Source organism: Dipodomys merriami, unplaced genomic scaffold, assembly GCF_024711535.1.
Source record: "Dipodomys merriami isolate MVZ:Mamm:240054 unplaced genomic scaffold, mDipMer1.0.p SCAF_3, whole genome shotgun sequence".
In the NCBI taxonomy this organism is placed as follows: Eukaryota; Metazoa; Chordata; class Mammalia; order Rodentia; family Heteromyidae; genus Dipodomys; species Dipodomys merriami.
In genome coordinates, this window is record NW_027204492.1 from 67,741,334 (window position 1) to 67,754,831 (window position 13,498).

The window sequence follows — 13,498 nt, forward strand, 5'->3', positions numbered from 1 at the left end:
TTCATTAACTTCAAGACCAAAATAACCCACAGGCCATGAGGTTGGTTTATCCCTTTTCCTTTTTATTTAAACAAATGTGCACCACAATTCTTCAACAAGAAAAGCAATGCCATTGTGTATACATACCACATTTTCTTAATCCATTCACCTACTAAGGGGCATCTGGGTTGGTTCCATATCTTAGCTATGGTAAATAATGCTGCAATAAACATAGTCATGCTGGTAGCATTAGTGTGGTCTTGTTTGTGATCATTTGGGTAAATGCCCAAAAGTGGAATTGCTGGGTCATAGGGAGCTCTATGTAGAGTCTTTTATTTTTAATTGTGAAAATACTGTGCAGAGGGGTTACAATTACATGGGCAAGATAATGAGTCCATTTCTTATCAAGCATTGTAGCCTCCTTCTTTGTTTCCCGATCCCATCCCTTCCCATCCCCCCCCCCCCGCCCCGCACCAAAGTTGTAAAGTTTGTTTTCAACATAAAGACTTGTACATCTCATTGTTGCAATGGGTCCAACTGTATCCCTATTTAAGCGATTTGTTTTTCCCCTTCTCCTCCACAAATTATACCGACATCAAATACAGTGAAAGCAGGGGTTATACCATGGGGGAGGGACATACAAAGCAACAAAGAAATAATCTTATAAATGTGTTAGAAACAATCGCATGAAAGAAAAAAAACATTTGAATACATATCTTAGGGTTCATTTCCCTAACATCAATTTATCTGAACTTTTCTATGTGGAGTCTTTTGAGGAACCTCCATACTGCTTTCCAAAGTGGTTGAACAAGTTTACACTCCCACCAGCAATGCAGTAAGATTCCCTTCTGGCCACATCCCCTCCAGCATCTGTTGCTATTAGAGTTCTTGATTATAGCCATTCTCACTGGGGTGAGGTGGTATTTCAATGTTGTTTTGATTTGCATTTCTTTTCTGGCTAGAGAAGTTGAGCATTTCTTCATGTGTCTATTGGCCATCCTTTTTTCCTCTTCAGAGAAGTTTCTCTTTAAGTCTTTAGCCCACTTATTTATTGGGCAGTTGTTTGAAGATTTGTTGTTGGGGGGTTTAATTTTTTGAGTTCCAAGTATATTTTAGATATGAGACCCTTGTCTGTTGTATGGCTAGTGAAGATCTTCTCCCAATCCATGGGCTTTCTATTGATCTTGCTAGCTATGTCCTTTGCCATGCAGAAGCTCTGCAATTTCATGCAATCCCATATGTCCAACCTTTTTTTGATTGGTTGTGTTTCTGGGTCTCTATTAAGAAGATTTTGGCCTGTGCCAAGGAGACCTAGGGTTTCTCCTATACCATCCTGTAATGTTTTCAGAGTGTCTGCTTTGATCCATTTGGAGTTGATTCTGATGCAGGCTGATATATAAGGATGTAGCTTTAGTTTTCAACAAGTAGTTAACCAATTTTGCCAGCACCATTTACTGAACAGGCTGTCTTTCTTCCATTCTATTTTTTTAGCTCCCTTATTGAAGATTAGATGGCTATAGGTCTTTAGGTTCATTTCTGGGTTTTCAATTCTATTCCATTGGTCCTGGGGTCTGTTCTTGTGCCAGTACCAAGCTGTTTTGATTACTATGGCTTTGTAGTAGAATTTGAAATTTGGTGTTGATATTCCTCCAGCACTTTTCTTTCTGTTAAAGATCGTTTTTGCTATTCGGGGTATTTTATTGTTCCATATGAATTTTTGGATTGCCTCTTCTATTTCCTTGAAGAATGAGGTTGGAATATTGATGGGTATTGCATTGAATTTGTAGATAGCCTTGGGAAGTATTGACATTTTCACGATGTTGATCTTTCCAATCCAGGAGCATGGGAGTTTTTGCCACTTTCTAAGTTCTGTTTTGATTTCCTTTTTCAGGTTTTTAAAGTTTTCATCATAGAGGTCCTTTATTTCCTTGGTTAATTCCTAGGTATTTTATTTATTCCGAATGGAGTTGCTTTCCTGATTTCAGCCACACTTTTCTCATTGTTGGTATACAGAAAAGCCATTGACTTTTGAGGGTTAATTGTATACCCTGGTACTTTGCCAAAGTTTTGAATCTCCTTGAGTAATTTGGAAGTGGAGTCCATGGGATTCTTTAAATGCAAGATCATGTCATCTGCAAAGAGGGCGAGTTTTACTTCTTCTTTCCCTATTTTGATCCCTTTTATGTTTGCATCTTGTCTTATTGCTGTAGCTAGACATTCTAATACTATGTTGAAGAGCAGTGGGGAGAGTGGACATCCTTGTCTCGTTCCTGAGTTTAGAGGAAATGGCTTTAGTTTTTCACTATTGAGTATAATGCTGGCTGTAGGTTTGTCATATACAGCCTTTACTGTATTGAGGAAGATTCCATGGACTCCTAATTTTTCATAAAGGGGTGTTGGATCTTGTCAAATGCTTTTTCTGCATCTATTGAACGATGTGGTTCTTATCCTTGCTCTTGTTGATGTGATGAATTATGTTAATTGATTTGCATATACTGAACCAGCTTTGCATCCCTGAGATGAATCCTGTTTGATCGTGGTGTATGATGTTTTAGATGAATTGTTGAAGTTGATTGGGCAAAATTTTATTGTGAAGTTTTGCATCAATGTTCATCAAAGAAATGGGTCTATAGCTCTCTTTCTTTGATGAGTCCCTGCCTTGTTTTGGGATGAGGGTTATTATAGCTTCATAGAATGAATTCAGTAGTGAACTATGCTTCCATCAGAAAGAATGACATTGCCCCATTTGTTAGTAAATTGAAAGACTTGGAAAAAATTATATTAAGAGAAGTAAGCCAGGCCCAAAGAAATATAGGTCCCATGGTTTCCCTTATTTGCAATAACTAGTGTATGTCTGAGTCAAGCAGAAAAGGTCAGATAAGTTGATGTTAGTGGAGTGAACCCCAAGGTAAGTATTCAAATGTTTTTTTTTTTGTTTTTCTTTCCTTTCATGCAATTGTTTCTAACATATTTATAAGATGATTTCTTTGTTGCTTTTTATGTCTCTCCCCCACGGTATAAACCACGCTTTCACTGTATTTGATGTTGGTATAATTTGTGGAGGGGAAGGGAAAAAACAATTCGTTTAACTAGGGATACAGGTGGACCCATTGCAACAATGAGATGTACAAGTTGTCATGTCCAGAAAGGAACTTTACAACTTTGCTGAGGGGTAGGGAGAGGGGAGGAGTAGGGGAAGGGATGGGAAGGGGAAACAAAGAGGAGGCAACAATGCTTGATAAGAAATGTGCTCGTTATCTTGCCCATGTAATTGTAACCCTTCTATACGGTATTTTCACAATTAAAAAAAAAAGAAAGGCAATGCCATGAATGTGAAAGCTGAGGTTGGCAATATTCCACATCTAGAATGATGAAAGGTGAAATATAAGTGGTAATTAGTAATCATTCTAGTTAAACAATCAGGTAGCATCATGACAGGTTGGTCTACAGCTTCAAAATTGTCCGTTAAGTTTCTTTCTTCTTGATCATCACAGGTCCTACGTTGATTCCAGACTCTTCGTTGTGTTTTGTGTGAGCTCCATCACAGAATGGGAACTTTTTGGATCTCCAACAAAAGCAGTACACAGCTTTATCTCCCAAATCTTCCATGTCAAAAGCATGTACTATCTTGGGGTTGTGTTTCTGGATGTGAAGGTGTACCATGGCTTTACTGCGGTGATCTTTAACATAGAATCTTTTGTAAGCTAGGTAACCAAGGGCTGCTGTCTCGGCAGCAATGGTGCCTGTTGTAATCTATTCCACTAGCAGGCCAGAATCAGAAATCAGACCCATGGCCCCGGGGCTTGCAAGGCTAAGGACAGGACTGGGCACACTAGCAGACTCGTGAGGACCGCGGGAGTCAAGGTACCAACCACATCCACCGGGCGCCAAGTCCGGGGGCCACACCGCCAAGTTTACTCTTTTTTTATTAGATGGCAGATGTTGGTCAGGGGAAGGGAGAGAGAGGGAATAGGGTCTCTACAGAAAGACATGCTTGCCAAAAGTGGGTTGAATACAGATGATTTGGGGATATACAAAAGATAAGAGGAGATCCTAGGATTTCAGGCCCCACTATCACATGGAATTTTGTCAAGCCTCTTTGCTTCCTGAACCCAATTCACTCCACTCTACTCCATTCCTGTTCTGGTTGTTCCTTGCTTTTTGGCTACTTCATTCAATCTGTCTAAGACTTTCATACAATCCCCCATTGGGATCTCACTCAGGGAAAGCTGAACTTAAGGGGATCTTCTTTTTGTATATTCCAACCAAGACCCTACCACCAGTACCAACCATCACTGCCATAACACACAAGCACATGCATGTACTCACATGTGATCACTCATACATACACACTCACACACACCATTCCCCCATTTATGGGTTTTCTGCTAAGTAGCTGTTAATCCATTGGACTAGTGTCAAGTTTTCCCTGGCCTAGAACTCAAAATCCTCCTACAGCGCCCTCCTGAATTACAGACATAGATCACAATACTTTGCTATGATTATGTATCTTTTAAGATGCTTTTTGCACCTGGTTAAGAGATGGGGACTTGAAGATAAAGAAATGTCTTTATCATCTCTGTTGATCGTAAGAAAATCAAGTGGGAAACCAATCTTCCTGAATTTCATATTCCCTAACTGTAATATGAACATAATTAGGCTGATATATTGTATATATATATATATATTGTTTTTAAAAATCCAACAATTCCATACATATAATAAGAACTATAGCAAAGCAAGTTTATTAATGTTTGCTCTTCCAGGTCCTGTAGTAAGCACTTTTTATAGATTTATTGGATTCTTAAAATCCCTCGGGTATTATTGTACTAACTTTTGCATCTTCTTCTGTGTGTGTGTGTGTGTGTGTGTGTGTGTATTTGTGTGTGTGCCCATACTGGGTCTTGATTTCAGGGCCCAGGCACTCTTACTTTTTTTGTTCAATGCTGGCACACTACCACATAAGCCACAGCTCACTTCTGGCTTTTTGGTTGTTAATTGGAGATAAGAGTCTTTCAGCCTTTCCTTCCTGAGCTGGCTTTGAATCATCATCTTCAGATTTCAGTCCCCTAAGTTCTTTTATACATTTAATGACCATTTTCATAATATTTCTAGACCTTCTCAGTATCCTGTGACATCGAGAGAAGAAATGACATTAGCCATGGACCCTTGGTCAGTAAGATTTTAGTTTAGACAAAGTCAAGACACACTAATGGACACACAAACATACACATAAATACAAGGTGAATTAAGTATTGAGATTTAAAACTTATGGTTTAGATACTATATAATGAACATATAGCAATGTGAAAAGTTTTCCCGGAGAAAATGGTACCAATGCTGCCATTTATAGAAGTCTTGTTTGGGGTTCAGAATGTTACCTCTAGGCTTTATCTTGTGAAAAAGACATTATATATCTATTTTTTCATGATGCCTGATGATTGAAATAAAGGACTTGCCTGTGCTAAACACATGTTGTATCACTGAACCACACTTCTGGCCCCACAAATACCATATTCTAGTTGCAGAAAGTAAAGTTCAGAGGTACCACAGAACCTACTGACAGCCACACAATGGCTTAAGTTACAGAAGAATTACTATCAAAATTGACCTGCTTCTGAAGACTGTATCCTTTTTCCTTAGTACCCCAAAGATGCTCTCTGAGCTAAACCAGAAAAAATGAAGTAGAGGAAGAGAAGGGAAGAAAGGCTGATAGGTATTTAATCTAGGGAGTTGCTTTTTTCCTGTTTATGCTCAGGCCTGCCTGGGATAATGGCATGTATGTGGTGACAGTTCATTGACTGTGGAGGAGTAGCATAGAAAACTACCCAAACCCTTTAAGGTCAGGATCCAGATGTCCTTGAAGCTTGATGCTCTCTCTTTCCCCTACAGCTCACCTTCCTAGAAAGAAGTTGAAAAGAAGTTAGAGCCTCATTACCTTGCCCATGTAATTGTAATCCCTCTGTGCGGTATTTTCACAATAAAAAAAGAAGTTGGAGCAATGTATCAGTGTCCAAATATTTACTGAGTGCCTTGGGTTTGGCTGTGCTTGAAGGAAGCAATGGTATACAGATATGTATTATAGGCTCTGCTTGAGAACGTTTGCATGCATACAAGTGTTAAAGTACCACATTCAAATTTAGATGCACATACAGGCAACCGTACATAATAGGGATATAGATATGTATATGTGCATAAAATGGTCCTAGGCATAAAATATGAGCCTACTGAACCTTAATATACAAAATATACTTAGGACACAGACAAATGAAGCAGGCACACAGACGTAACAACCTATTAGATACAAACAAATATAACTCAAATAGAGCACAATACCACATGCATTATGATCACTAATCTAGACATAATTACAACATACACAAAAATAGACATATGAATAGGAACTCACAGATAATATTAAATAAGCACTAGGCGCTGGTGGCTCACACCTGTAATCTTAGCTACTCAGGAGGCTGAGAGATAAGGTTCATGGTTCAAAGCCAGGAAAGGCCATGAGACTGTTTTTTTTTTCCAAATTTAATTTTATTGTCAAGGTAAAGTACAGAGCAGTTACAGTTACATCTCCAGTTAATCACTAGAAAAAAATGGAGTTGTTTCTCAAAGTAGTAGAGCACTAGCCTTGAACACAAAACTCGGGGACAGTGCCCGGGCCCTGAGTTCAAGCTCCTTGATGAACAAAATAATAAAAGCACATGGTTTAAAAGCAGACTAACAAGCCTGGTGTTGGTGGACCATATTTATAATGTTAGCTACTCCACTACTCTGAAAGATGAGACATGGAGGATTAAGGTTCAAAGCCGGCCAAGGCAGAAAAGTCCAGGAAATTTTATCTACAAAATAATCAACAAAAAGCCTGACTGGAAATATGGCTCAAGTGGTAGAGCACAAGTGAAGTATGCAAGCTAAGCAAGTAAAAGATCTTGAGTTCAAATCACAATACTATTACACATACACAAAATAAAGAAAAATAACAATAAGACACCTTATTTATCAGGGGCAAAAGAGTACCAAAAATTCATTTGTGTAGTGGGAATGTAGAACTGGTAGCAAAGTTCCATGGACCTTGTTGGTTATAAAGTTTTCATAGAAGTGAAAATGAATTTGAGGCTTGGTTAATACTGGATAGGCAAAGAGGATGGAGAAGAAACTACAGGTAAGTGACAAGACACCTCATAGACACATGCACGGTCAGTAATTTTGGTAAAGAGAAAATTACTTGGACTTTAACTTGGCGCATAGAAAGAGCAATAAAAATTAGAGAAAGTCTTGAAAACCAGGTCAAGATACTTACACCTGAGCTTACAATCTTCTGTTGTATACATAGAAGGTTTTATGGTGAATCAGAGGCCTGCTGCTGTGGAAAGCAGTAGAATTAAGTGCATATCCTACACAATTAAATGAGGGAAGGTCTGGGTTGGGAGGGATGAATGAGAATGTTGAAGGGGATGAAGTTGATCAAGATATATTGTAGCTGGGAACCAGTGGCTCACACCTGTATTCCTAGCTACTCAGGATCCTGAAATCTGAGGATCCCTGAAATCCACCCAGGCAGAAAGTCCATTCAACTTATCTCCAATTAATCACAGAAAAAAAAGCCAGAAGTGGTTCAAGAGGTAGAGTGCTAGCCTTGAGCAAAAAGGAGATGAGGGACAGTACCCAAGCCCCAGGATGCCCTCCCCCCAAAAAAAGAGGTATATTGTATTCATAAATTGCTTTGCTAAATGGCAACTCTTTTGTACAACTACTTAAACATAATAACAAAAAGAAAAAAAGAAGTAAAACTAGAAGGAATAAAAAGAAAAATTAGACAGGGAGAGAACATTGAAAGTATGGAAATGGGAGGTTAACTAAACTCCTGGCAGTATAATACGTTTCAAGAGTTATTAGAAAGAATGGGTTCATCCTCCTCTCTGTGCCTTAAAGGTGTGATTGTCGTCCATGGATTTTTCAAGCTTTCATTGGGAGATTTCTAAGTGGGATCAAAATGGGCCAAGAAGAGGAAGGTTTGGGTAAAATGTGTACTGGAGCTAATTTGAATTCTAAGAGATGATTATGAGTATTCTTCCCAACTCCATGTTCATAATATCATCCCACAATGCCACAATCCAAGGTTTCGTTTTCTGTGGTATTGGGCTTTATCAGTCACTTTTTTGTTTTTTAAAAATAAATTTATTTTGTGTTAAAGTTCTTGAGATTAAAACTTTTAGAAGCAAACTCTGGCTCCACTTTACAGGATGCTTTGTGCTGGTCTTGGGAACTGAAGTCAGGGGTTTGAGCTATCGCTTTTTCTTTTTTCCCCTCGTCTGGTACTCTATTACTTCAGCCACACTTCACTTCCATTATTGGTTGTTTTGGAGATGAGAGTTGCATAGACTTTTATGTCTAGGCTGACCTCAAACCTTGATCCCCAGATCTTAGTCACCTGAGTAGATAGGATTACAGATGTGAGCCATCACTCTCCCACTAATGCTTCCTTTTCTCATCAGAGTTGACTCAAACTTTAGCACAAAACTAGTTTCAGTTCTCCAAACTCACTTAAATCAAAGTAGATTATTATTTTTAATAAGTTTTTTTATTGTGAAAATAGTGTACAGAAAGGTTACAGTTACATGAGCAGGGTAATGAGTACATTTATTTTTTTTATTGTGAAAATACTGTACAGAGGGGTTACAATTACATGGGCAAGATAGTGAGTACATTTCTTATCAAGCATTGTAGCCTCCTCCATGAGTACATTTCTTATCAAGCATTGTTGCCTCATCCTTTGTTTTTCCCTTACCATCCCTTCCCTCCCACCTCCTCAACTGCACTCCACCATGTACCCCCCCTCACCTAAATTGTAAAGTTCATTTTTCGACATAGCATCTTGTATATCTCATTGTTGCATCCCTATTTAAACGATTTGTTTTTTCCCTTCCCCTCCCTAAGTTATACCAATATCAAATACAGTGAAAACAGGAGTTATACCACAAGGGATGGACATACAAAGCAACAAAAAAAAATCACATGGTACCTTATAAATACGTTAGAAACAATAGCAAGCAAGAAAAAAAAACACTTGAAATAGATTATTTTAAGAGCTAGAACTACTGAGATTCTCACATGTCATTTTTCTGAAAGAAGTCTATGAAAAGTGGAGCCAACACAAGATCCTGAGTTCAAACCCCATTACTGGCAAAAATAAAAAATAAAATGCTTCTATGATTTAAATGATTTGAAATCAAGTCAGGAGCTGGTGGCTCACATCTGTAATCCCAGCTACTGCAGAGGCTGAAATCTGAGGATTGCAGTTCAAAGCCAGCCCGGGCAAGAAAGTCTGCATGACTCTTACCTCCAATTAACCACAGAAAAGCCAGAAGTGCAGCTGTGGCTCAAATGATAAGAGCACTAGCCTTGAGCATAAAAACTCAGGCCAGTGTCAGTCCCAGGACTCGCATAAAAATGATTTGAAATCACATACTATCTTACCTTTAAAGACCCTGTTATGTAGATCTGGGTTTAAATGTTTCTGATATAAGAGCCCAGGCATGAGAGGGGGCACATAAGTATTGAACAAATGTATGTATCTTTATTGTTTCTGACACTATTCTAGGCATTGGGCTAAAGCAGTATATAGAACAAACCTGGAACTTCTGTTCTACTCAAAGGAAATACTAAATAACCAAATATAGAAGTAAAGTAATTTTAATGATTATATACTACATGACTCACTTATAAAAGTACCAGTAATTTAAGCACTGTATATTTCTATCACCACCAAAATTATCTGTGAATAATTTGTTTATGGTAGTAAATTGGAAGAATGAGACAATAAGAGCGACATCTGAACTTCTAAGAGAGGTGGTGGAGTAAATGCGAGCTCAGTATATAAAAAATGTTATTTACAGACATATACTCAGCAAATTTTCAAAAAAATGGCTGAAAGCATTGAAAGTTTTTATCTCTAGAAAAAAGGAAATGTTTTTAATGCATTTCATAGAGTGACTTCATTTTCTTGATTGCATGCATGCTTAATTAGAAGATGTGTGCATTGTGTGTAATGAAACAGGGTCATGGGATAGAATGTGACAGAAAGAATAACAGACTCTCAGAGATGGCTACACATTATTCTGTACCCTTGACAGCTAGGTTACAAAGCAAATAAAACTAAAGTTTGTAGGTAGAATTACACTTGCTAATCAACTGAGTACAGGGAGAGTACCTTGAATTGTCCAGACGAACCCAAGGTAATTATGAGGGTTCTTAAAAGTGAGGAGCATGGCAGAAAAGTGAGAGCTAGAAGAAGTGGCCATAGAAGGAAGGCAAGGTTGCTGACATTGAAAAAAGCATGCACCAAGGAATGTGAATAGCATTTGGAAGCTGAGAGGGGAAAGAGAACTGAACCTCCCTGAAAGCTTCCAGAAAGCAATAAAGTCTTTGTTGGCATCTTGATTTAGCTCACTAAGAAACACAACAGACCTCTGACCTCCAGAGCTATAAGATGAGAAATTATTGAGTTTTTATGTCCTTCTATCTTCTTCCTTTTTTTGTTTTCTTTCGTGTCAAGGTCTCACTATGTTGTACAGTGTTATCTAACTCCTGAGCTCAGGGAAGTCTTCTCTTTCAACTTCCTGAGTAGCTGGAACTACAGGCATATGTCACTACACCTGGCTCAAATTTGTGTTTTATTTTATTTTGGTTTGGAACTTCTGTATTTTGAACTCAAGCCTTCAAGTTTGTAATAGTCAAGTGCTCTACTACTTGGTTCATGTCTCCAGCCCTTTTTACTTTAGGTTAGTTTTCAAATGGAATCTTTCATTTCTGTCTAGGATAATGCTGGACCATAATCCTATTTGTATCTCCTGAATAGCTGTGATAACAAGTATGTGCCACTGTCCCCAGGTTATTGGCTGAGATTTTGTCTCATGAGCTTTTGCCAAGTCTAGTCTAAAACTGTGTGATCCTCTCAACTTCAGCCTCCTCATAGCCAGGATTACAGACATGAACCATCACACCTGTCCTGTGTTAAGACTTTAAACTTGTACTAATATATTATGACAGCTAAATAAACCAATACAGAGAGCAATAAGGAATTATGTATTCTTTGAAGAGGTAGTAGTTGAAGAGAGACCTGAAAGAAGGGAGCATGATTGACAGTTATCTGGTAAAAGGGAATTCTAGGCATTCGGATGGGGTACAACTACTTAAAGATAATGTAAGTATAATATTTTTAAAGAGTCTTATGGACTTTTATGCCCCCTCCAATTTTGAACTAAGTCCACAGATGTCAGTTACTTGAGTAGCTAGGATTATAGGTGTGAGCTACTGGTGCCCAGCTGTAAATGTAGTTTTGACTTGCATTTTGTCAACTTCCAATAAGCCAAGGAGCATTTGTAAATGTAAGTCAGTGGCAGAAATCATACCATAATTTGAGGAGAGTCTGTAAATGCAGGTCAGTAGCAAAACCCTGGAGGGAGTAAACAAGTTCCATAGAGTGCTCAAGCTCCTTCTTTGCCACCATTTCTAAAAAGTCAAAACCCAGAAGATGCTTGGATAACAAAGTGACTACTTTGCCTCAGTTGTACACAAAGGGAAACCAAAAGCCTAGTAAGTAAGTGACATTTGTTCAACAATGCTGAGTAATCGACAGTGGCAGAGGCAGGACTAGAACTCAGACTAGTTTTAAGTACATCACACTACTCCAGCTGCTATAGCACCTACTTTTGCAGCTCTTAGATAATCAACTTTGGAAATGGACTAGAAGAGGCTGCTTGTAGAGTGGACAGAGTGGAACTCATTTGTTCTTATTGGGTCTCAGTTCTCACCCATGAAGTATTGCTAATGAAAGCATTCAATTTACTGGAACATCTCAGAATATGCTTGAAAATCAAGACTGGATCCACTGAGACCAGAAGTGGTTCACATTTGTAATCCCAGCTACTCAAAAGGCAAAGGTCAGGGACTGGGAAGGTGGCTCAAGTGGTAGAGAACTAGCCTTGAGCTGAAAGCTGAGGGACAGCGCCCAGGCCCAGAGTTCAAGCCCCATGACCAATAAGAAAGAAAAAAAAGAGGCAAAGGTTAGGTGGATTGTGGTTCCAAGCCAACCTAGGAAAAAAATAGCAAGTCCCCATCTCAACCAAACCAGAGGCACATGCCTGGCATTCCACCTGCAGGAGGCATAGGTAAAAGGATTCTAGTGTAAGATAGGCCCCAGGCATGTTGAAAGGGCATGTTGAACAGGAAAACTTTATGGTCTGTAAATTATATTTCAATAAAAGTGTTAAAAGTCATTATAGTTTTGGAAGCATTTTTAATGGCCTACAAAAAGTTTCTAATACGAACTACTAAAGCAGAGTATGCATATAAGCCACAAAGCTAATTACATTATAAATATGATGGGCTTCTTTTGTTTTCTGTATTTTCCATTTTCCTATTGATCGTTTTCCTCTAATAACGTATTTTAAAACTTTCTCCATCTATATGATTGATTTTCTTTTAAGTTTAAGATATTTCTCTTAAGACTTGTTATTTTTCATCATTTTGTGGTTTTCTATAGTGAAAAGTATTATTAAATAGACAAACTAAAGTATTTGAAAATACCATCAGATATCCATTATATATTCTAGCATCTACAAGTAAGTAATTTAATTGAACAAAATGAACAATCATTAGGAGACAGCTTGTAGAAGAAATAACACATTACATAAATACCACATGACAATGGTTAAACTCCATTTCTAATAGAAGACAGATTAAAACAGTTGATACTGCCTATTGATGTAAAGGCCAAGATCAAAGACATTTTTCTCCTGAGAGAACCAGAGGGTAGACTACTGCACCATTTTAGAGAGAAAGTTGACAATATCAAGATATAAAAATATTATTTCCTAAATATAATAATAAAAAGAAAAAATGATTTTTAAAAACTATTTGAGCACCTGAAGTTTTAAAATATTTTACAACAGAAATCATGTGTGTGAGTGTGTGTGTGTGTGTGTGTGTGTGTGTGTGTGTGTGCCAGTCCTAGGTCTTGATTTAGAGCCTAGGTTCTATCCCTGAGCTTTTGTGCTCAAACCTAGATGTCTACCACTTGACCGTCAGCTCTACTTCCAGCTATTTGGTAGTTAATTGGAAATGAACAACCTAGACTTTTCTTCTTGGACTGGCTCTGAACTCTGATCTTCAGATTTAAGCCTCCTGAATAGCAAAGCTTACAGGCATAAACCACTGGCTCCAGGCTTACAACAGAAATCTTCACACAAGCATAGAATGAAATAAAGATGTTTATTACATTAATGATTATTTAGGAAAAAGAAAAGAAAATATATGGCAAGAAAGGTTGTTTAAATTTTGGTTCATCAATATACCAAATCATACTAAAGTTATTAAAAAGAATGAGAGAATAAAAAACAAAATAAAGTTTGGAGTAGCGGTCCATGCCCGCAGTCCCAGCACTTGGGAAGCTGAAGCAGGAGGACTTCACGTTCAAGGCCAGTCTGGACATTATCTTGAAAAGGAA